The sequence below is a fragment of the Anas platyrhynchos genome, chromosome 6, assembly GCF_047663525.1.
Source record: "Anas platyrhynchos isolate ZD024472 breed Pekin duck chromosome 6, IASCAAS_PekinDuck_T2T, whole genome shotgun sequence".
Classification (NCBI taxonomy): domain Eukaryota; kingdom Metazoa; phylum Chordata; class Aves; order Anseriformes; family Anatidae; genus Anas; species Anas platyrhynchos.
Window position 1 is genome coordinate 5,793,854 of NC_092592.1, and position 26,368 is coordinate 5,820,221.

Genomic DNA, 26,368 nt, shown 5'->3' on the forward strand with positions numbered 1-26,368 from the left:
ACAGACAAAACCTGTTAATTATGACTCCACGTTTCCCAACAGCACATTTACACATAGTTGAAGACGTATGAATCTGTTTTGTGAGATGTTGATAGAACCATGTACAAGGACACCAAAGCTCTCTGCTCACACTAGACATTTTCAACCCTAACTACTAGGCCGTGTTGGAAATCCCATGTTTGGCTGTGGTATTAACCCCCCACACACACACAGAGGCCCACAAATAAACCTGGCTTAGAAGCAGCAAATCTCCCAGCCAGCACACCAAACCACCGCACTGGAAAAACCAACTAAGAACAACCTCCACTTCTCATGGGAAATGGCTGTTCAGCTTAATAGGCTTTATTAATGATTTCTTTAGGAATTTAGAATTATGCTTTAAATTTTTAATTACAAGAAATACTGAGACCTCAGATCTGCAGGTAATAGGAATTCACAGTGAGAAAATATCAATTTTTCAATTCATTTAGTAGTTTGTCCCAAATCTCTTCAAGCTATATATGACCTTCCCTTTGCTGACACACAGTTCTGGGACCAAAATGTGCTATTTTCATTTGAAAATCCTGCTGATAGAACAAGATGTCCAGCAAAAGACAGTCAATACAAAATCTGCAAGAGAAGTTCTGGGCATTTTCCACACATCATAAATATGTTTGAAATGCTTCCCTCAAGGATTGCCTTATCAATCATTACACTGTAAGGGCTCTGATCTGAAACATTATAAGAGAGCAAATTAGGTGCATTTGTGATTTATAAATAAATAAATAAATCAGAAACAATTTAGGTGTTGGAGAATTTGTGGCTTCACAGAGTAGCAGGATTTAGAGTGACTTTGCTGCACTAACTATTTTTTTTTCCACCCAGGATCTGCTATTCTGCATCATTTTTCTGACCAATGTTCTGAAAGGTCATTAGCATCCCTGGAGAGTCTACCCCTTGACAAATCACTGCAGTATTTAATTTTTCTCACCACTAAAATACTGCATTTGTTTCAGGACTTCAATTTCTAGACAGAAAGGGTTGCTGTTGTGTATTTTTTTTTCCAGCTAAATTAGAGAACCAGCTAACATCAAGTTTCTTCTGCATTTTCAGATTTTCAGTGACCCAACACAGCTTGTGACTTGCTATTTTCAGCTTAAAAAAGACACAGTTCCTCTCCTTTTACTGTATGGCAGAGGTCAGTCTTACAATTTTTCTCATGTTTAGCCAGAACCCTTAGGTAACAAGAACTGGATCCCCAAAGTAATCTAACTTTACAGGTATACAGATAACACTATCACCTACAGGTAACTGCACAAACCAGAACCAGTTCCACAAACTTATCTGGAAGTCCTCCAATTTCTGTCATCTGTGTATTTATCATGAACACTGTCATCATTAAAAAAAGAAAAAAAAAAGAAAAAAAAATACAGACAGTATGTGTCATTAAGAACAGATTTCTTAATGGGATATCAAGCATCATTCAGTCATATACTTTATAACAGCCTAAATTTGTTGTGTCAGCGCCATACTTTTATCGTCTAAACTTGTAATCACATGAAATATTATGCCAAGCTTCTAAGACAATATTTTTTTTCATAAAACTTTTGACTGGCATTAATTATGCTCTCCTGCTGTTTCAAAGGAGAATTTCAATATTAAAATATCGGTACTTTCTATTTTGGAAGTATGTTTCAACCAGTTTCACAGCAGTGATCTGAAGCCCCACTATGCCACCGAAACTCTGGAAGCAAAACCAACTTTCACTGTGTATAAATCGCAATATCCACTGAGATTTAACAGTAGGGACCAAGTGCTTATGATGACACATTATCTGCACACATTCTGTAGACTCATTCTTGCAGGTTTCTCTGCACAATAATCTTTAAAAATATATTTATTTAACAAAAGGTACTGTTAAATTCCCTGCAACACCAACTCTTCTGTAAGCAAAACAAAAGGCATTTGCCGCTCCTGTTCTTCAATGAGGTGAATCACAATGGTTAGAGAAGAGACCTCTGACAGATATTGCTGCTGTAACATCACTGCAGGTCAGCTTTTTGCCATTAACCATCACGAGTCTATCTCCTTTATGACACAGCTGCTGCAAACACGTGGAAATGCTACAAGGCACCAATTTGGCTTTCATCTGACATTGGCCTGGGGCAGAGTTCTGTAACTTTTCCTCTAAAAAAGACCACCAAAATATCAAAAGTCACCTAACCTAACTGAGTCACCTAATCTATTTTAAAGACAATCAGAGAAACTTTCAGAAACAATTCAAATTCTGAAAATTATATATATGTATATAACTGGAACACTTGATAACCAGTCATTTGAAAGTACTCTATCTTGACTCAAATCCAGGCATGTATTTGCTGAGGTCAGGGCAGTGGAAGAATGGAGGAAGAACAGGGCCCAGGGAGCAGTAGCTCTTCTGTGATCACTGCCATTGCAGGTACCCAGATGCAGAGAGCAGAACAACCACACCACTCAATGCCCACCCCACCAAATATCCAGTGTACACTGGCCATCAAACTGACCCCCCTGAAAATGGAAAAATCAAATATCCCTGAGGCTGCCCAGAGAGGAATTTGGATGAGGCCTCAAATATATCAAGAAAAACTCTACTTGAAAAATAATAATAACAATAAAGAAAAACAAACAGTCTGAATGCACAATTCATCCCTGGTGACATCTATTTAAAGAAGAACAGCACAAGAGGAAAACCACAAATTTTGGACTAGTATGTGGAGTACTGCATATACACTTCTAAAAAAAGTTTTTAAAAAGTAAACATCTTTACCGTTTTAAAAAAGTAAACATCTTTAAAGGGGAAAAAATGTCTACCTTTCCAAAGGAAAATACTTGTGTGTTATTTCTGATAGTGTTGTCTTCTTTTCCTTAGGAAAACAACTTATGTTTATGGATTTGGGAGTTTTGCAATACTTGAATTATGTGGGAAAAAAAATCTTATATTCCTGAGCACTAAAAGCATTATTTTTCTCTTGATAGAACAACTTTCATGATTGCTCCTAAAAACTTGTCTTCTATCCATGCTTTCTTAAAGAAGTCAGATATTTTCAAGTGCATGCATCTAACAGCTTCGTCCTCCAGCTGCTTACACTCATTCCATCCGTTATTCTTTCCACAGTCACCACATTTTCTTCTTGTGCTCAGGGAAAAAGAAAACAAACAAACAAACAAAAAAACCCACATCACACAGTCTTTTCTCTTCCTAGAAATGCTTAAAAACTTTCTTTTTTCATACTCTTGTCAAAAGATACACAATCACAGTGGTCTATGGCTACTTGACTTTTGTTAATCCCATCATCTAATAAGACTCCACTGTAATACAAAAGACCAGAATTTATTCATCAATCTCACCATACCCTGGATGAGTGAATAATCTGAAATCGATACTAATAGTAGAAAAACTTTGTGTAGAATACTAAAAATATTAGTGCATGCCAATATTTTTAATCTACCCATACAAATTAGAGGAAAAAAGGTGTCCATACCCAATATTTATCTGTGACCAGGCAGTTTGTATTTAAATAAGAAATTTCCTCCTCCTAGTTCTTCAGCCACTGTATTAAAATGCAAATGTTAAACACTTTGCTGTAGCAAAGACTAGAATCTTAAGAGTCTTCATTATAATCTGTTTCCAACATATATATATATATGATGATACCTACAAATGTCTATGTGCATATAGGTCATATAAATAACTTGTTTAGAGCGTAGCTGTGTTTGGGATGCATTAGATTCAGAAGATCAAAATGAAGAAAACCATCTCTAGTAACATTTTCCATGCAAGTCTGAAAAACATTAGCTGGATAAGTCAATGGCAGGGTGAGTGTGTGGAGTAACTGTACCTACGGTCAGTTATCGGTGATTCCTGTCATAACGAAAACTACATAAGGCATAATTTTACTAACCAGAAAGACCAGAAGATTTGGCTACAATAAGGAATGGGATTAGAACTCAAAATTTTGAGTAGTCCGTAAGGTAGTTTGAACTGAGAAATTCTACACCTAGGAAGGACTAATCATCTGATAACATAGGCACCAAGGAGTAACTGGCAAGGAACAGATTTGCAGAAAAGAACCTGTCACTAGACTTGACATTGAAGTGAAAAGGATTAAAAAGCCTCAGTTCTTTAAAAAAAAAAAAAAATGTATTTTATATATATATATATATATATATACACATACACACACACACACACATATATATATATATTCAGATGAGTGTAGCTTACACTTCATGTTAGCTAATCCTTCTACCGTATTTAGGATTGATAAATCCTCAGAAAGCATGTTATATCTGGCTTTACATTCTGCATGTCCAAAAAAATGTGAAGCAACTGAACAGAGTCAAAATAAACCAAAGAGAAAGAACAAAAATCTAGATATTAAGACCCACGTGGGAAGATTGAAAGTACTGGAGTTGCATAAACTGAGGAAGAAGAAGCTCATGTGGAAATGCTAACCACGTACATACCATGCTGAAAAGAGGAAACAGCAAAGATGAATAATCTATTTTCCACAACCAGGAACACAGGACAAGAACAGGCTAACATCAAAGACAGGAAGAAAATCTCATGTTAGATACTGAATAATATTTTTAACCACAAAGACAGCAAAGCAGTAGACTAGCAACGGTAGGGAGTCTCTGGAATTTGTACCATTCTCTCAGGAATCAGTAGGTCTGGCATGGAGGTGACTTCAAAGACCTCTTACTTGGAAACTGCTGTTCTACAGCTGCATGAGTCTCTACATCGAAAGGGGTGTAAGGGAAAGGTGCTCACAGGACAAGAAACTAGCCTGTGCTTCTAGAATCCACAGCAATGTAAGAGTATTTCATTTTCATAGTTTTCTACCTTTACAGGGCAACTTTTCAAAGCTCAGTCTATAAATTGCACAAGACCAAAGTCATTTCATGTTAATGTCTATGCTTTTATAATGCTCTCTCCATAGTGCTGGTTCCCAACTATGTAGTAAATTATCAGAGAAATACTTAAAAAGATGGTATTCACTAATAAGATTTAGTGGCAAAGAAGCATTCTCTTGTTTATACACTAAATCATTAAAAAGACAGCTACATATGGCATCCAAGAGAACTGAATAAATTAAGTTTCTTGTTTTGACATATTGTTGGTGGGAAAAGAAGGAACCAGTATCTTTACAAGAAATAATTTGAAGTCAAGAGCTACCCACCATTAAGAACTCCATCCTGCTGCCATTGTATTCCCAGTGCCTCCTTTGAAGCTTCTATTCACCTCTGAAATTCCTCTATCAAAGCAAAGTTGGTATCTTAAAAAGACCTTCTTCAATTATTCTGAAACTTAGTAAACAGACTTACCCCACTCCTTCCATCAGCTCAGCACAGAGACTGGCAATACAGTGGCACAGCAGGAGTTTAAGGGTTGCTGAAACAAAATTACTATTCTAATGATGATTACTTCACCGTTATGTCTGTTAACAAAATGAACTTTCGGAGGGGCCAATGATCCTTGAAATTTGTTGTTTTACTGTTATCAGAGTTACCAAAATGGTTCCTGAGTGTGTGGTCATTTCGCACTATTACTCATACACAAAACATATGTCCGAAGTTAAATTTACAGGAAAAAAAAGCCATTCAATACACTTGTTTGAGAGAAGAGTGGAGACAGAGACACATGGGTATCCAGAATGAAGTGCTTCTCAAAACTCTCACCTTCCAGCCAAAAACAATCTTAGAGTAGTTCTCCAAGACTTCTGAGCATTGGGAGTGAGTTTCAAGGCAAAATGTTACGTGCTCTACCAGGTGGTAACACATACCTTGTCCACTAGGGCCACTGTCAACCCCTGGGACAGGGCTTGACCTGTCCTGGCTGCCCAGCACACTCCTCCCCACATCCCCATGGTGCCTACTTCCCCCCATTATTCTTCTGCTATAGCACCAATGCTCTCAGCTACACATCTGCACATTCAAAGCCATGCTGTGCTCTTTGGTAGTGATGGGAGGGCCTAAATGTGGCACTCACAACCACTGTTCATTGTGGCCAGCTCCCTGCCTGATTCTGCTCGTGCTCTGATTTTCTTTTTTAAATATTTTTTTTAAATGACCAAGGTGGTTTTCTCTTCTTCCTAAGTCTCAGGAGAAGTCTGACATGAAGTCAGTAGAGTGCCACAGCACATGTCAGCATGGCTATGGTAACCTCAGTGCTCCCAGCCTCAGAAAAGAATTACTGATTAATTAGACAAGACAAACACCAATCTTGGTGCTGTAATAAACAGAGACACCTTCTAATACTTTGCCCATAGACCTGACGGTTCCCATGGTACTTCATATACTGACAGGCCACAGGCTTATTATGTTTTTGCCCTGCAAATGTCAGTGCAGATTATCACCAACCCAGAGCTGTCATGCACCAATCCTAGATACAACGCACCCATTTCTGGCCCCAGTCGGAAACAAACCTTGAAAACTGTTATCTAGCTGAAGTTTTAAGAACAGATACAAACTAAAAGTTTGTATCTGCACATCTGATAATGACAAATATGAAAGAATATTGATGCTGAAAAATGTCAATACTGACCTGAATAAAGGCACAAAAGAACACTGTGATGATGGGAAAATAATATTTAAATGTAAAGGCAGAGGGAATAAGATTCGTGATTCTTGAATCTCGAAGCATATCTCATGGCAAGAACATTTCAAATTAACTTAAAACTGTACATGCAATGGAAGCAGATAAAGGGAATTGTCCAGAATGCAATGGAAACATTTGCCTGTAAAACAATGTGTCCACAGTGAAATACTTTTACTTTGTTACTGCTTTTTTTTTTTTTTCCTCCCCTGAAACTTAAAAGACAAAAGAGAATTAATACACTGCTGTGAAAGATATAAGGTGCACTTCAAAAACAGCCCTCTTCTCAATGTCTGCATCAGCTCACTGCCTGGAGTGCTCCATTTGTCTTTAAGCATATTCCTAGAGAATCCTGCTGAAGACTTAAGAGCCCTCAGCACCATCTTTTCATCTTCTTACCTTGCTGCCTGGCTTCTGCAGTACTCACATGCTTGAACTAAATCGTCATCTTTCTGCTCTTCCTGCTTTACAGGCTTTACCCTTCTCAACATTCAGGCATCTATTCATTTTTCATGTACATCACCTCAGACTTGTGTCATTTAGAATCTAAGCGTTTTTTTATCATTATTTCTAGAATTACATAATATAGCAAACAAATAAAAGATGACAAGAATTAAGATCATAAATGAAGCACAAAACATGAAAACCTGCGACTACCTAGCCCCAAACAGCCGGTGGGTGACCCCAAAGCTTGGGACATTAAGCCATAACGTGGTGGAAACGGTGTGGTCAAGCATATGGATTGTCCTGACCACTCTCTGACTTACATCCAACGCACCTTCTCCCACTGCTCTGCCCTTTTTATTTCCTCTCTTCTATCTCTGCCATTTAAGCTTTCCTCTAATTCCTTTCAGACACGTGTAGAATTTGCTCCTCCCCTTTTCTTCCCTCCAACACGCAGCAAAATGATGAGTGGAAGAAAAGTACCTGGTTCCTCCTGCCTTAATGCCGTAACAGCACCAGAAGCAATTTTAGGAAGAGGCTTCCCAGGCTCACTTCTATTGCTCTGCTTGACCACCCCTAGCCCTGCAGAACAGAGCACAACAGCAGCACCTCAGCTACTGGAGGCCCTGTATTTTCACTGCCTATTTAGAAGATTATTTATTGCTCTGGCCTAAAAGTGCCATTACACTATCTAATCCCTGATTGCAGAAACATCCATAGGTGCTCAAGGCAAGGTAGGGCTGTATGAAGGTCGACTTAATAGAATGGCATGCTATTTTTTTCAGGCTTTGACTGTTGCACTTACAGTGCTGATTGGCTATTAATCTTAAAACCAATTCATCTTTCTCATGCTTATTGATTAGAAGATGTAGAGTACCAGCTGGTGACATTGTTACTGACCTTGGGGATTTTGTTGTGGTTGCCAAAAAGGCAGAATACGTCACACTTGCCTCTGCCTGTTTTGTCAGAAAGCCTCACTTGACTCTCATGTTTCCTTTCAAGATTTAGATTTTCCATGATAACATGAAAGAAGTATTAGTGTGGCTGGCACAGCACCACCAGAGCAGCACACGCCGCCAGAATCCCCTTGCTGCATTTCCAGGTGAGTATTCCTGTGAACTTACACTGCCTTGAAATAAATGGAATTGCCTGCTGTGTCAGAGATCTTTATCTCTAAGGAATGTTGCTTTTATTGGAAGAGTTGAGTGAAAAGAGCACTCTCATGAGTCTGAAAGAAGAGATTAGACTTGTTGCCTTTAGATTAAACCTTTCCTAATTAACCTTCCAATTAACCTCACATCACTCCTTTGAACAAGACCATAAATACAAATGATACTACCTTTGCAAGAACAGCTTTCACAAGATAGAATTATGATATACGACCACAATCTACAGAGAATTATATTAGCAAGAGTTCTACACTCTGTCATTAGTCACCAGGATGAACAGTAAGGCATAGCTGTTATGAGAAGCACATGGGGCAAAGCATGCAATTGCATAAACAAAGTTATTTTTGGCAAAGAAGTGAACTCTGAGACAGAGGACCACTTGAAAACACTGGTTGTGTTTACCCAGCTTCAAAGAAATCCTTAGGTGAAAACTATGCCATTGAGAAATTAAGGAAACAAAACAAAACCTAACCAACCAAGGATCTGTAAGACAGGAATCAATGGATCAACAACACCCAGGCAATGCTCCAGACAAAATCTTCCTCTCGCTGGTGTGGATAGTTCCACTCCAGAGGATTTTTGCATGATTCCTATTATACTGAAATACCATCTCCTGTCACTTCCTTCCTCACCCAGAACAGCACCTATCTTTTTGCCCTCAGTTATTGTCTTTTCATGTGTTAACAAAGTTCTTTCAGTTAAAGACAATGCTCTGCTGAACACGTAAGCTGTGAAAACTGAAATAGTTTAAAACTGGCTAAAGCTTCATATGAAATTTTTGCTTAGGAACAACTTTATCAGTACTAATTTTGGCTGTATTACCAGTTTCTTTTTATTTTAAGGATTTCACTGTTACACGATCTTGTTCAGCCATTTAGAAATCCTTCTCATGCAACGGGCTTCCCCTGGGCAATGCGAGTTGCTGGAGATGCAAGACAAAGTGGGGTAGCTTAACGAGGCAGTAGTGGGCCTCTGTTAATCACACTTAGCCAACTACCAGGGGGCCCATCCAGCTCCACATTCCCCCAGTGGGCAACCAGGATGTGGGCAAAGCAGTCTGCCCCACCTTCCTAAACAAGCCATAAACACCTGGTCACAACTTCAGTGATACTGACCCACTTCATCTGTCGAGAATTTATAGTCCTCCATTAAAAGGCACGATGGAAACACAGGAAAAAATATTTTATGGAAAAACAAACAAACAAAAAAAGTCTTTCATGTTAAGGCAACACACCTTGCTGAATTTTATTAACACCAAGCCAAAATCATCTACCCCAGCTCAGGCTCTCTCTTCTAAACCTCCTTCCTTCCCTATTTTTGGTGACTTTTTCTGTTGCTCAGGCTGTAGCCAGCTGAAAGCCATTCTTCTTTAGCTTGCATCTTGGAGATATCCCTTCTCTCTCAGGTATAAATCTCTCCTAGATGAGCTGCCTTTCTCCAGCCACAACCTTACCAATTCCATTTATATCCTTCCCTTAGGTTCCCGTGAACTGGAAAGTGCCCGTTTCATTTAACTGCTACTAGCAAATCTGTCTCCCATGTGTCATGGCACCTTTTTCTCCCAAGATTTAGGTTTGCTCTTCTTTTTTAAACACATATTAGTATGTACGTGTTTCACTTCTCTTCCAGAACTAGAATGAGAAATGCCAAACTGTTACCAAGTAAGAGACATACCTCACTAAAATCCACCTCCTTGAGACGTTCAAGCTTTCTACAGCAAGAGAAATAGCAGTACTTGTAAATCTACAGAAGAATTTAAATACTGCTCAAGCTCCAGGAAAAGGTAACAATTGTTAAGTATTAATCAATTATACTGATATTTGTGTATTTGCACTCTAGCAGCAAGAAGCGCATTTCATTTTTAGACCCAGTAACTCAATCAAAATGTGAGGTCTGTATTCAGTTCAGATCAGGAAGCGATGCACATCACCTGGGTTTGGTTTTGCCCTTGAATTTGCATTTCTGTGAGCTGACCTGGTGGGTGTGAATAGCACCCTCACACAGCTGGCACGCGTCACGCTTGCTTACAGGAGAGGCTTGAAAAGGTTGAGGTGACTGGGTATTTGTAATCCTCATTAGTAGGCAGAAAAATGGAATAATTACAACTGAAAGGGACTTCTGGGAGCAAACCAGGGCTACCTTGAGCTGGGGCTGTATCCAGTCTCCAAGGAAGAAGAGTCCACAACCTTTCTGGGTAACTAGTTCCCATGTTTGACCACCCCTGTACAGGCTCTGTGGCTTCTGAGTGCTAGAGTAAAGTTGAGAATGTCAAAGAAAGGAAGAAGAGTAAGAAAATATCTACTTTATTATGAAACATGATCTTGTTTTCAGTAGAAGCAAAGCTCTTTACCCACAGCAGTCTCACATTCTCTGATAAATTTGCGTCTCTGGACTGAATTCCTAACAATAGGGCTACGTGTAACAACAACATGGCACTATTAAAACTGTCCTAACAGCTTGAAATTCAGACTTTTCTAAGAACACGTGCAGTTCATCTGACAGAAAAGAGCTATCGTGGGAGAGCTGAAATACTTAAGAAATGAAAGAATAATATCTGCAGTTACAAGCGTCCTTAGTCCTGTGCTCAGCACTAGAGCATGTTTATTTGGAGTCAAATATTCTAGTAGCAAATTTTATCTATACTGATAAACTTTCCACATGAAGTTGTCTTGTAGCATAAAAAAGCATGGGTCTTTTGTCCAGCCATGCCTGCATGTGCTGCTAACAGGCAGAGCAATGGACCTGTCAAAGAGGAACTCTGCAAGGTGTTCAGCAGCAAGTGCTAGTGACAGGGAATAAAATGGAACTCAAGGGCATAATTCCAAAGCATGTCCATAAATATTTACATATGCTCTTTCAAGTTCTGACAATTAGAATGCCTAGAAGTAGAAGAAATTTTGCATTTGTATCTTTTTTTGGATATTCTACTTCCCAGAATCAGAGCTTTGCAAGGAGCTCCAAAGATACCTACCTAGTCACAATGCAGACAAGCATCCTATCATGGTTAACATTTGCAGAGTACCAAGCAAGAGCGCTGAATGTTCTCTGCTATTAAGAGAAAAAGAAAGAAAAAGCAGCATTATTTATTGTCAGAAGAGAAAATGAGCAATCACTTAAGCACATACATCTAATTAGTTAGCAAACTTTCCACGGGGATGATTTTTGTCGTTCAATAGAATTCAGTTAACTAATGGGATTTTTAAAAAATCAGGAAACACAAACACGGAAGAAAAACCTAGGATTGAATGGCAGAGATGTCCTTCAGGATGTCTCTGTAAGGAGCTTCAGAATCCTGTGTATCCTGAAGAACAGACTCCAAGCCCTGGCTTCTTGCTTCTCAGAATCACAGATTATCCAAAAGTAAGATGATCACAGATTATCAAATACTGAAGGTCATGTCTACATGCAGACAAAAACATGCATCCAAGCTGTGCAAGACTGTGTACAATGTCACCTTCCTGCAATACTTCAGCTAAGCCCTTATCTGAGACTTGGGCGTCCTCTTACCAGGCTATTTTCTGTGCTGAATTCTTCCACTCTTCCTTAACTACTCTCACTGATTCACAATTCCTCTGTAACAACGGCTCTCTTTCACTTCTGAAGACACATCCAATTTGACAAGCATATAAACATTAGTTCACCTCTATTACACTTTTCCATGACTTTCAAAGTCTCACTGAGAATGCTGTACTTTTTAACAATAATCAGCATGTCAAACTTTTGCATTTCTTTGCAGTTTCTCTCTAATCTCAGTCTACCTTTTGAGCACAAAGTGTTGTCTCGTTACGCAGATTAATGCGCTACTTGTACTTAACAGATAAATGATGATCACAGACAGATACTACCCGAACTATGGGAGCAGAGATCCTACCTCTAACACAAAACAATGAATGCAAATTTTGATTAGATTAAGGACTTCACAATTAAAACAGTTTTCCTACACTTTCACGGCTACTAAGCCTGGTCTTAGTTTTGCATTTTACTTAATGTTTGCACAGAGTAAGATCACTAAGACAGTACTGTTAAAAAGATAAGTTCCTATGTTCAAGATCAAAAAGAAATGTAAATATATACAGGAAAAAAAAAAAAAGAAAACCGCAATAATGTGATACTCAAGGAAGAAGGCAAATGAATTTGCCTCAGTTCTCAGTTTTGTACAACTAAAAGGAATGAGAAATCTCACTTAGCTTTCCACATAATCAAAAGGGAAAAAAGAGAAGGTAGATAACATTTTCTGAGCTTCTATTTCCACACCACAACACTGGTCAGTCCTTAGACCATGTAATTTTTAACATTCCCCTTTAAACCTTTTAATGGCTTCCCATTTAACCATGGCTTCTGAACTAAGATTTTCTATAAGAATATTATTGTCTCAAAATTTGCAAAGACACTAACTGCAATAAAACAAGTTATGCTCTGGTATCCAAAGCTAAAATACATTAGAAATTGATACATATAGAAATACGTATAATATACATGTACATCTATGAGGGAAGTATGCTGTGTTCTTATGAATCTTCTGCAAGATCTACTAACTTGTTTAGTTTAGGAGGATACAAATAAACACTATTTTATTAAATGAAATTTGGGTTGACTTACAGTTTTCCGCCTTTGATCTCCTTTTAAGATTTTATCATTGACTCTCATGTTCTTCCATTGCGAGGTTCAAATCAACATTCATCTTGCAAAGCGACTACTGAGCTATTTCCAAGCCAAACAGGGTTTATCACATCTTCTAATTAATAGCAATGCCTACATGTCTAATAAATAAAACAACACTTATTTAGGTGTCTTTATTTTTAACCACACTAACAGCTAACAAACACAATGAAGGAAATATGAAATGTGTGAAATAGGCCAGACTGGACCAGCACAGCTACAAATGCGAAAGCCCAGAAGAGAAGGATTTAAGTAATGAATGAAGGAATATCCACTGTCCCTGCAGGCAACATGATTGTCTACTGCCAATGGGACATCCTGGAGGAGAAAAGGGGGAGTTACTCCGTTATTAACACCCATCAGGGAAAATCACATCTTGCCAGTTTACAATAAAATTCATTCAAGCAAATGATTGCATTCAAACAAAGCTTGATTACTCTCAAATAACTTCCGCAAGTTCACAAGTTATCCTATTTTATCTGTAAGCCTGTTGGCACAGGGGTTTGTTTTCTGCTGTTCATGATCCACTTACCATAGCTTGGGTTGGTGGAAAACAAAAAAAATCAAACCAAAACTCAACAATGGGTTCTCAATGGGGCCATCCAGGCCAGTACATCCAATAGCACTGCGAAGTGTTCCTTTGCTACCAGAAGAAGAGGAAAATAGGCAAAATCAAGTCATGGGAACATCTGAGGGAGAACCTGAAGGAATAAGGCTGGATAATTATTTCATGAACACACACAATATGCAACTCCTCCACCACCCTGAGCTAATGCCTTGCTATTATCTGTCATATCCAACCTTTTATTGTCTTGACAATGCTGCACTGAATATTCATGACGTATGGCTCTACTAGGGAATGAGCGTGTCTGCCAGGAAAGGACCAACTATGTTTGCTTAAGAACCTGAAGGCTGAATAGGAGTCAACCCAACTCACGGCCCGGCATGGCTCCTGCCACGTAAGGAAGCGAGCTTACTGCAAAAAGGTCTGAGGATAGTACCCAGAGGAAGATCTGCCTCTCACTACAGGCTATTACTTGTGTGGAGCAATTCAAGATGGATAACGCCACAGCCAGAAGAGAAAGGACAGCATGTAATGGGGCAGCACACAGCTTTGTGCACCATGTGGGTGTAGGCAACCCTAGAGGAGAAAGGAAACTGCACTCTTGTGAGCAGATGAGGACTTGGCTTACGTTTCAGATGTGAGGAGCACCTACCGCCCAGACCACATCCACTCAGCCCATGTGAACTCCAGGACTTACATAGTGTACCCAGCTCTCTACAAATTTATTAATATTTCATCCTGATATGTATTTTTAATCAAAAGTTCTTAAAGGCCAGTAGAATATCCAGTATATATATTCCAGTCCTTAGATGCCTTCATTATTAAATAGTTTATAGGATACAGACCTTACACACACACACACAAATCATGATTTTAATGATTTACATGGATTCCTAGGATAATAAAAACTCACAAAGATAAGTTGTGTATCTTGTAACTTAGGACCAAAATACAGCTCACCATTTTAGAGAGGCAGTTTCAAGTGAAAAACTTTCCATAAACAGGAGGCATAGCAACATGTTAACAACTCCTATAATTACCAGAGTATTCCACTGTTCCCTTTGTATTCAAATACAGACTGGAATTAAGAATTAATCTGAAGAAAATAAATTTATATATATATATATACAGAGGCCCTATATATTTCGGGTCTCTGTGATATATAGATACTTTCAGAGGGATATTTTCCAGGCTGTAAACAGACAGCCTTCACTTTCAGATCACCAGCCTGCCCAAAAGAATCTCTACAGATCAACTTTGGAGAGAGAAGTCACAGCCTCAGCTTGGCACACAAGCACTGGAAACAAACTTAGCTCTTCTTAGTACTTCACTAGAGTATCAAACAAATTAACAGAGTACCACGTGATTACCGATTGCTCTGTTAGTCCTAAGAAAGAAAGAAAGAGAGAAAGAAAGAGAGAAAGAAAGAGGGAAGGAAGTTCCAATGCCTCACAACCCTTTCGGTAAAGAAGTTCTTCCTAACATCCAACCTAAACCTCCCTGGGGCCACTTTAGCCCATTACCCCCCAAAAAAGAAGCACTCACACAACCCCTGAGAATCAGCAAGAGCTGTTTATTGCCAGCCAAATGTGTCTGTGCTGGGAGCAGCCTGGAAGATGCCCTCCCGTGGACAAGGAGGAGGGTTGGGGGGCTGAGGGCCCCTTTTCTGGGGCCGGCTCCCTGGGGCCATTTGGCTTGCCAGAGAGAAAGGCTGCCCCTCGGCCACAGGGACTGCCCTGCACCTCCCAGCCTGTGCCCCGGGTTTATTTCTAACACTGCTTTTTAGGCAATTTCATTCTATTCTTTACGGAGAAGAACAGAAGCAAGGTGCATCTCCAGCCCTAATTCCCACGTGCACTTTGTGCTCCGAGTGAAGAATTTCTTCCTCACGTCACATCTCATCTCAATCTCCCCTCCATTTGCTCAAAGCCTTTGTTCCTGGATCCATGGCTACACTCCCTGATAGAGTCCCTCTCCAGCTTTCTTCTAGGCCCCTTTTATGGGTAAGGTTAGGTGGCAAAACAGCAGGACCGAGCAAGCTGCAGCCTCCTCTACCTGGTTCCACACATTCTACATGATGTTTTCAAGCTCAGGCTCTAGCCTCTCATCAGTGTAACATGGAATCATTCAGGTCGGAAAAGACTTTCAAACTGTTTGAGTTACTATACTCAAACTATCTCAATTAAATATTGCAACGAATAATATTCACACTGAAAATTAAATTGGCCCATAGCAGTCTATGTATGCATGACTAACCAACATACTGGTTGCTAATTATCCCAGACAGACTATGACAGCTGTTTCCATTCGGCGTACCACTTTCTACTACATTTATGAAAGATAGTAATTAATTCCGTTGTATTTAAAATATTCATATAACCATCAGAACTCAGCTTTAGAAGTATTCTGCAACTTGATGTATCAGGTTACCTGTTTTTCTTTTTTTAAGCATGCCTGAAAATACTGGGCAGTTCATTGTAAAATGCAATTCTTAACTGTATAGCCATGTATTGTGTGCTGTGAAAAAAGAGGTAAGGCAAATTTTGTCCTAAAAAATAAAAATTTAAACAACAACAACAACAGAAAAACAACTTCAAAATCTCTACCAAGTTGCTTCAAGGTACTTAAGGGCTGAGAGAAACAGCTGTGCAGAAGCTCTATTTACTGGCTTGCAAGACAATCCAAAAATTAACCTAGAATAATCAATTCCAAAGGCAACTGTTATGTCACATCTGAGAGCAAAGTAAGAACAGACACTTGCAGAGCTGGACACTGGACTTGGAACAGAAACAAGACAGAATTTCCGAATTTGGACTTTTGCAAATACACTTGTGCTCAGCAGACAGAAATACAAACAACTCAAAGTAATCTCTGAAGTACACTATCAAATACTGAACAAGTATTTTATTTTTGATAAGTACACGTCTTCTAATAGCATCTCTGAAGCCTATCTGGACTGTCAGCAGCCAGGACACACCACTGGAGTATCAAACTGCTGCTTGCTACCAGTCCCCTTTCCTGGGAGCGCTGTGGCTGGCAAAGCCAGATTTACCCTCCATTATTCTACCTACCACACTAGTACTGAAGAAAAAAGCAAATATATTGTTTTCTTTACCTGAACAAAACGTATTTTTCTTCCTTTAGTAATCCTGTCCTGTGGGAGAAACTCTACCTGTCTTCACAGAACGTTTTCTCTCAACTAATTAAGTTAGTAACTATTTTTGACTATATGGATGGTATGTTTGTTTGGCACACAAAAGACAAATATTCAAGTTCCTGCTTCGTCCCCTTCAATATCACACATCCCAAGAAAGTGGTTCTTGTGGCACTTGCCCCTAACAAGTGGGCTCGAGGCTATTTCTCTCATACGTGAATTCTACTTTTTCAGAAATTACTTCAGAGGGTTTTCCCATAAAAAGACAAACTATTCAGAGATCCAATTAACGCTGCCTAAAAAAAGAACACGACTCAACAGACTGACTTTGCTTGAGTGCAGACACCCAGAACTATTCCAGAAGAACACAGATTTTAATCCACAAATATGGGTATCAGTATGTATTCTACTGATTATTTGGATAATTTGCATGGCAGGCATTGCTCCTGCTCTCCTCTGCGGGTGTTACTGCCTCATCTCAGAGGCACACAGGCTCTGTTTTGCTACCTATAAATTTCAAATGTCTTCATCTCAGCACATTTTCTTGCCAGCTCTTCCTACCTCATTTCCCAGAAAGCATACAGGTGACAATAAGCGACCAGGCAGAGCCAGAGGGAATCCCTGTTGTCTGAAGACATGACTCCCCCATACCATCTGCAGAACGTTTTCAGAGTCCCTAACTCTGCTCCCTCAGACCTCATCTTTGAAGCAGACCAATGAAACACCTTCAGAAGCCTCGGAATTACAGCCGCATTAAAAAAATAAAATAAATCACAAAATCAATACTGAGCTTTATAATATTACAGACTTCATTCTTTAACCCCTCATGACTCCCTACTATTCCACATATAATAATTACAGAGACAACTCATCATTTCTTCCACCATTATCTGCTTGCTTTGCAGGAACTAGCTATTTTTCCTATCAAATTTGTCTCAGTAACACTTGGCTTGAAGTTTGCTGCTATTTGTTTCACAGAGGAGACAGTGTGCCCAAAGCTCATCCACTTTTTACAGATATAATCAGCTGATCTAATAAAAGATAATCAGTGTCTCTTCCTATAAATCCTGCATCTTTCAGATCTCTGGACAAACGTGCTTACAAGTTCACTTTCTATGGTTTCTTACTTCTCTGTCAGTATCAAATGGATCTTTTTTCAGTCTTTTTTGGGGGTTTGCTGCAGTAATCTGGATGAAAAGTTCACAGAGTTCATTAGCAATTGGTCAGATTTAGTACCCATGTTGTATTTTCTACTTTTACCTCACTTGTTGAGCAATGTCTCAATGTCTAGACAATGCATATATCATATGTAAGAGTCACCACAGCAAATGGATGCTGGAAAGCTGTTCTGGTGTAGGGTGGTTTACGGTTATCTGATCTGATGCACACTTTTATAAACCTCTATGCAGAGTTTTCCTAAGGTTCCTTGCAAAATCCAGAAAGGTTGGCATGAGGTTTGCTCCACGCAGGAGTCTTGTGGCCTGGGAAGAGATTACTGTCTCTGATACCAGAATCCTATTCACACACGAATTTTCTCTTTGCTGTATATGTGTAGTGACTGCTTTTCATGCAGAGATCTGGGATTAAAAATAAATAGAAAAATCTAAACCCAGGTTAGCCAGGAATGAACAACTGCCAAACACAGTAAGCAAATGTGCTACTTCAAAGATAGAAGCAGCCGTTTTGAAATCATTTGAATGAAATACCAGTCCTCATGTTTAGATGTGAACAATATGCATGTGTTACTCTTCTGGAGTTCATGTTATTTCTATGCTCTCCAAATCTTTTTTCACATTTTTCCTGACACGTCAGGCGTGTGAGGCTGATCAGCTGATTACAGTACTGTACTGCTATGGTGTAGGACTGCTGAACGGAGTCTGCACTCATTCCAGTAGATAAACTCCATCACTCTCACCTCAACAATTCAGAATCACCTTTTTCTGACCTTCCCTTCGTGAGTATTTCAGCATTCTCTGAAATTTATCCATCTACCGATACTTCTTATATCCTCATGCTGAACCAGGGCATAGAAGGCTATGTAGAGGATCTGACCTGGCAGTGACTAACATAGAAATGCTTACTGTAATTGAGCAAAACTCCCAAAATCAGCACAGAAGAGCTTCCTTCTGACCCCTGGACTTCCAGATGCCTTTGCTTACCTCTCAAAAAAGTAAAGACTATTAATGGGAAAAATCACACACCCAGTACAAGTTCTTTTTCTATTGGTAACTTAACCTTATCAATTCTTTTCTTCTGCTGCTTCAGCATCTTCTTCTTGTTCACTACATCTTCCTTCTGTAACTTTTAGCATAGCTTTATACAGTACCAAAAAACTAAAAGTAGGTAACAAAGGTCTGTAATAGAAGTAATAGAAGTAGTACTGAAGACTCCCAAACAATGCAAGGCTGACAATTCATCTTACCAATCTTTATGTATCTTGGGAAGTTTTCTTCTTGGATAACTAAGAGCAGGAAGTCTAAAATCCAAGACAGCTTCTCTAGAGGCAGAATTCCAACTACCTGATGAAACAAAGTCACTGGGAAGACAGAAGTAACGAGACAGGAGATAGAGTGGTACTGGATGACTTCCAAAGCTCCTGGTAAACTGTTATACTAGGAGATATGAAATCTTCTGACTCTTACTACTGACTTCAAGGATTCCTTCAAGGAATCTTTCAAGGATTCATTGGTTAGAAGACCCTAGAGGAGACCCCCTAAGCAAAAAGTACTTAGCAGTTAGGAAAGTAATTTAGGTTTCCTGGGCTTGTTGAATCACGGCTACTGTGGGAGGCAGGTTACTGGGCTAAATGGCTTGTTGGTCTGTATTGTATGGTGGTTTTTATGTTTTTATGAGTATATTTAAAACAATGGCTCTATGAATTGGATACACAATATTGCAATACTCAGGCAGGCAAATTCTGCTGCTGAGAAGATTCTTTGTCAATGTAGTGGTGCCCTTGCAGCATAGATGGAGCCAAGAGTGGATGGAGAGTTCTTCCTAAAACCCTGTTGCAGCATGGTGCAAGAAACAGAGAACTTGCTAGAGAAGAGCCACTTGAGCAAATTGTCTGCATACACTGAGCATTGTTTAAGTTCAGGGCAGGAAAAAACACTTAGTGATTTATTCAGGGGGACTTGGGTAGTTCTGCAGCGTGTCCTCTCTGTATCTGTTGAGTAACCAGTACAGTCATTTGGTTCTGCATTCCTCTGTAGAGGACTTGCTCTGTCAAGTCCCTCAAATGTTAAACTTAATTACAAATTAGTTATCATTACCACCACATAAAGTAGCACGGATCAACTTACTGTGCTGTTTACCAATACTCAGTGGAGTACTTAATGTCAACACTGGAATATGTACTGGATTCACCTACACTCAGTCTCTCCTTCCTTTATTTTGAAGAAGAAAGTATGCGCTTTTCTCCTCTCTGCCAACCATGTCATGTTTTTACCTGCCCATCAATTCTGAACACAGTTTTATATTACTTCTGTGATTAGGTTGGCATTTATACACGGGGAAGAAAAGCAGCTGAAGAGATCTCATTGCATTATACCCTTTCAAGAAATTTTGCATCTCAGAAAATATTTTTAAAATGTTCCATCTAGAGGCAGAAACAAAAGATAAACACCTCATCAGTCAGCAACAAGTAAATAAAAAATAATAATAAAAAAAAAAAACAACACCAAAAAAGAGGTACTTAGTATGACGAATCTGGATTAGCAAGATCTTCAAAATACATGAATAAGATTAACTAAGAGACCAGATGGTGCCAGCATCATAACATGCATTTTGTGTGGTAGAAAAATTATCTCTAGAGTTCTCCGAAGAATACCTGTAATCTACACACATTTTCCCTGAATAAATTCTGTTAAGATTCCCTTTTTTAGAAAATATGTGACATGGATGCAAGCCATCTAAACACAAATGCAGTCAAAGATCCTTTTAGTATACTTTACAGCAGTTCAGACTGCAATGGAAAGCCTGGGTTATATATGTAATTTTTTGCTGCACTGAACACATGATTGCCTCCTTGAGTGGCAATCACAGATTATTATCAAAGGGCAACATAAATGGCATTCAGATTTCAATGACTGAGCTCATTATGACATTTAGAGCACTTACCGCTTTTTGTGAGTTTTGCTGATTGCTGCTTATCCACAGATTACAAATATTGCCGAGTACCTCAGACAACCATGTCCGGTTTCTTCCAGTTCTACCTATCTCTGCTGTCAACTCTCTGTCAGCTTGTAGGTAGTTCAGTTGTAGTCTGCAGACCTACTTTGGAAAGCCAGGAGGAAACTGGAAGTCAGCTTCTTGTAGATGTGACACTATGTGCCCCACCGCCTATGAAAGTTGAGGTCAACGTGAAAGGAGATCCTGAAATGCTACAGGCTTCTTGGAAGTCTAAATATGTCACTTTTTGTCACAACTGGAATCCAGAAAGCCATTTCAAACCTTCTCAGCACAAGAGAAATACCAGAGAGAATTCAATTGAACTACATTTCCCTGTGGTAACAGAAGCGGAAGAGGGATGGGCTGGAGCTGAGGCCTTGCTGCAGGGCTGTGTCTCTGTTCCAGACCAATTCTGAAAATGTCGATCCTTTCCATTTCAAAGTAGCAATTTGATCTTCAAAATGTCATCTTAAGGAGGTAGAATTGTGAAGAAATTTAGTCGTTTCAGACTAAAACTTAACATGTTAATGTCCTTCCATTTGGATGTTCAAAAAATACAGGCACGTCAGCTGGGTGTGGGCTGGCACTGTGGAAAGCCACAAACTCCTTGCTGACTGAGCATTACTCGAATCAAAGTCAAATGCTGACTTGAGTATTTGCCTGTTACCACATCAACCAGCCGGTGTCCCAGGAATGGATCTGTTCCACAGGTCTGGTTTTATGTGAGTCCCAGGCAATGCCGCTTTGCGAGCCGTGCTCTGTGTTTGTGAGAGGGCTCTGGGCTGAGGGGAGACCTGCTCAGTCCCACACAGCTCTGGGCAGCCCTTGGAGCTCCTGAGAGCAGGAAGAGTCCACAGGCGTGCAGAAGCCAGACATCACTTGTACACTAGGACTTGGCATGACAGTATCATAAACCATGTCCCTTGTCAGACATTTTTCTGTAAGACAAACCATTTCACTTCCTTAACCTGTGTGCAATTTTTCTTAACAGTCTTATCCAATGATAAAAGTGCTCTGAATATTTTGTACTGTTTGTACGTGTTCTTCATACTCCAGCATTAATTTCCCTGTACTGACAGCTAGAAAACACTTCACAGTGTCAGCAATCACCTCTCGGTGATAAGGCTTCCCAGATTAAAAAAAAAAACACCCCTACCTGTGTTTAATGTTTCAATGCAAATGGTCTGCAGTTTTCCACACTAGAAAGGAGGTTAAAATCATGTCTATGTCTCATGGACTACAGTATTTTGAAAACGCAGTAATATACAAATGAAACATTTGAAGTAGCTTTGCCTTTGATCTAAATATTTCTTCTTTCTTCCTTACCTTACTCAGAACTCTTTAATGAACTTGTTTCATTGAACTCTTGTTCACTGTCCAGTTGCTGCTCAAAAATATGAGGATATATTCCAAGACAAGTTCAGCAGTTACCTGCCCTGGATGGTTTGCTGTATCCTTTCCTTCTTCTAAAATGTCACAGTATTTGTTTGTCAGAGGAAATGGGATGGTCTGTGGCTTTAGTTCCTCCTGAAGTTATTGGTATTTGCAGAGAAGACCTGATTAAAAACTGTTCCTACCACGTTGCCTGCTCCTCTATCATGTGATGCAATGATTTACATTAATAACAGTAGAGTGCAAAGAAGACCTGCTGAGTTTTTAATAAACTTCCTTTTTCCAATCACTTAAAATGTTCTTTAAAGTTGCAACTGAAGTAATACAAAGCCTGCATAACAGTATACTTGACATTTATGATCTTGGCAATAAATCTGGTCTTCATTTTTACAATGTCTGCTTTTGATTAATTGTTAAAAAATACCATAAATACTTTTAGAGAAACAGTGGAATGGTTAATAAACTACATTCTGCATGTTAACACCTTAAATAATAAAGGAGTAAATGCCTTAAACCATGTACATTAAATGCAAAATAAAAGTAAATTCAAAAAGCCAACTGCTCACAAGTTCAGCTTTCATTACTGTTCTCATTAGGAAGTAATTGTGAGGCACCCTGAATTTCTTCTAGCCATGGCGCCTATTAACCTAGTGGATAATTCCATACAGGTTTCAAGTTAAAAGCTCCACTGTTTAAAAGCAAGCAACATTTGTAATGCATCATAAAAATCTTTATTTTTTATAGTATAACGTGATTAAGTTAGAATAGCAAAAGATTGCAATCTAGACTTGTAATTCTATGAAAAAATGCCATTACTGTTATTATTTTTTAGTATGACACAAGCAGAACCCAATAAATGCAATTATGCCAGAATTCTGCAGCACAAAAGACCTGGCAGCAAGCTGTGTGGGGTGCATTTTTATCATTTCAGGAAACTGTCTAACCTACTACACATGGGTCCTTTTCTGGGAGGGTGCCAAAGCTGAAGGGTAATAGAACTATAATGAACAGCTCCAAATTAAATTATGCTGTTGTAATGTGGCATTAGTTGGCATAAATGATTTCATTGCAATTAAGAAAACAGATACATAGCCCACAGCAGGTGGTTGGTGATGTACTAGCACCAGATAAGTTGGCCTGCCAAAAGAAAAAACAGCAAGAGAAAAGATTCTGCATACAGAAGCAGGTCCACTATCCGGTGTAATAAACGTAAAGCTGCATTATTAAAGGAGCAACAGATATCCCAGAGAATTAAACCAACTACTGTATAAATGTTTTTGAAGTGTGTGCCTGACTTGGTAGAGGCCAAGCAGGCCTGTGCAATGCTTAATATCTCACAAAATGTGCTTAGTGCTTAATACCTCACCAAATAGCTGTGAAATGATGGATGTGCCATGATTTGTTATCTGCCCAAGAGTTCACTGAACAAGAACAGCAACCAAAAACCATGTTTTCAACACTTCCCTTTCTCTCTGGTGATTTGTGACAATGAAAAAGTCACATTACTGACATGTCTTTGCCCTAATTGCTTGTGAACTTGCAACATTTTAAAATCATCTACTATTATCAGCATGAGAGAGATGCAATGCTCAACAAGAGAAGAATCAGAGAATTGTTCATTACAGCTAAATAGTAAGTAAATAAAGCAGGAGGGTTTTGTAATAGCCTAGTCCTGACTATTTCATCTATGCATGAACACACAACACCAATGCACTTCACAGCTCTCCCAGGCTGTAACCTAAAGCTCCCTACAGACAAGGAGCTTCGTTTGCACAAGCGCATGCCCCATCCCCTCACCCTGAGGGCCATGTGGACCTGGCACAGCACAGGACAGTGCCGAAGAGCCTGTGAAGAGAGTGAGTCCTCCAGCTGATATAAAAGTCTATGCAGCCACAGGGAACAACTGGTTTGCATGCACCAAGAGCCAAGCAAACAGGTAAGGACTGACATGGCTGTCAAGGAGTGCATTCAATGCAAGTTCTCCAAGAACAAAACAAAGAGAATTCTTAAGTTCATATATATGGGCTCAAAGTACTTACGGTGACTCAAGACAAAGCTGAAAACCAACTTGCCCAAGCCATAAAATGTTTTCCTGTTCTCTATTTTCCCTAAGGATTCTGAATTATATGAGCAGCTTATTTTTTAATATTGTTGATATACACTGAGGTATGTTGATCTTTTCCCCAGGTAACACAAAATTATACTTACCTTCTTTTTCCTTCCCTTCATCACATATCTACAGGCACAATGCTTAACGTCAACTATCCACAACTATCCGCAAGCTTTCTTTTATTATTATTATTTTTGTTTACCTAATAATTCATCCTTTATTTCAGAGCAGAAGTAAACAGACTCCAAATAGACGTTTTTTCCAGAAACATGCATGAGAGATTTTCCCAGTATTTCTCTGCAGAGCCTGTTATCAGTGACCACTTGAGATATCTTACAGCAACTCTGTTGCCTTGTCCAGTTTGCAATTCCTATGTCTTAGGAAGAACCCATTGAGAACAATAAAATAAAAACCTGTCAAACATCAGGGATTCATCTAAGCCGAAGTTCTGATACAAAGTGGGGTTTGTTTACCGTTCAAAACTGACACAGTGCAGCTCTTCTCTTGCTTTGAGAAATGTTTGTTCACAAAGTATTTTAAAAAGAAACTAGCAACTGAGACCTTGATACTGTTTTATCTCAGTTACCACCACAGTTACCACCAGACAGCACCGTCACCATGCAGTTATTAATAACAGAAAACATCAAAGATGTTGAACAAAAACAAGAATGACAGAGACCGCAAGATAAGTTTAAATAGCCGAAGACAGGGCCTTAATTAGAAAAACTCATTAAGAAAAAGGCCAAAGACACTATCAAACTAAAGAACAGAAATCACTGTCACAGGCTTCACACTCAGCAGTTTCCCAGTTCTCGGGTTGGTGTGTTGAGCCTGCTTCTCACTCCTCCTGCTGCCTCCCTCCTGCCTCTTCTCAGACCCTGTATGTGAAACCCTCAAGAGCAAGGCTGCAATAATTTTCTCTAAACCTCTTCACATTCTTGTACCATGCTTCAGCATCTGGGGACACTGTGTGCATCAGAAACACCACTACAGACCCCGGAGGGATGGAGGCAAAAACTTCACTTAGAAAAGCTCACAACTGTGGAAACACAACCCTGGACAAAATAAGCATCACAGTTTTAGCCATGCCAGCTTCAGCAGAGACTGCAAAACCTACTTGTCAAGGACCAAGAAAGGATATTCCAGCTCCAGCCAGTCTCCTGGGGAGCATACTTCGCTGAATGCTGTGCTTTGGCTTTCCATGTTAGACAAGTAAAGCATTTCAGTACTGCTGCTTTACAGCTTAACTCTCAACTTCAGCACAACAGGTCACCTTGATGCAGTTCAGTGTTTTACAAGAGTACCAATCCACAGGAAGATATGGAATTAGGTAGTGGTACCAAACAGACATTTTAAAAAGGCAGGAGCACTGCACCTACAGACACCGGCTCTTAGGATATTTCAGGTTGGAAAGGACCTGAGGAGGTCTGTGGTCCAGCCTTCAGCTCTGGCGCCAGACCGGGCTGCTCAGGGCGTTCTCCTGTCAGGTCGTGAGAACCCCCAAGGACAGAAATCAAACCCCAGTTCCCACACTGAATTTATTGTCCTTCAGAAATGTGATGGGAGTGAACTCCCTCACCTCCTCCAGGCCTCTGGTGAAGACATTAAACCATGGGTCCCAATACAGACCTCTATAGAGCTCCCAGAGCACTCATCACTGGCCCCCATTCAGCTAAAACACTCAGTTAGAAGAGGAGAAAAAGGCCCAAAGCAGCCAGAAATAGATGCAGCATAACTCACTGATGATGTCCCAGGGCTGCAGCTTCACCTGTTCTGCTGCGACATATCAAGCCAGCTCAACTACAACCTTTTTTCCTTTCAAGATCCAATCAAGCTGCAGTCAAGTTTCCTCCCCACCTTGGCCAGCGTTCAGCAGAAGTCTGTAATGATTACCTGTCAGTCCTTGGCTGCTCCTCCACGGCAGCCTGATTCACATACAGCTCATGACAGGTCATGCCTAACCTCCTATTTCCTCCAGCAAAGATGGGATTAACCTTTTCAAAGTTCCTGAAGAGATATCATGTACGTATACATGAAGAGATGTCACGTACATCACACATACAAACATATGTGTTATTTATATATGCAG

The 26,368-nt window shown here is 39.6% G+C and overlaps 1 protein-coding gene across 9 annotated transcripts in view; it reads right to left on the minus strand.

The window, feature by feature from the left end:
• Positions 1 to 26,368, minus strand: part of PCDH15 (protocadherin related 15) — an 805,380-nt gene that overhangs the window by 736,535 nt on the left and 42,477 nt on the right. The gene's annotated exons all lie outside the window — the stretch shown is intronic.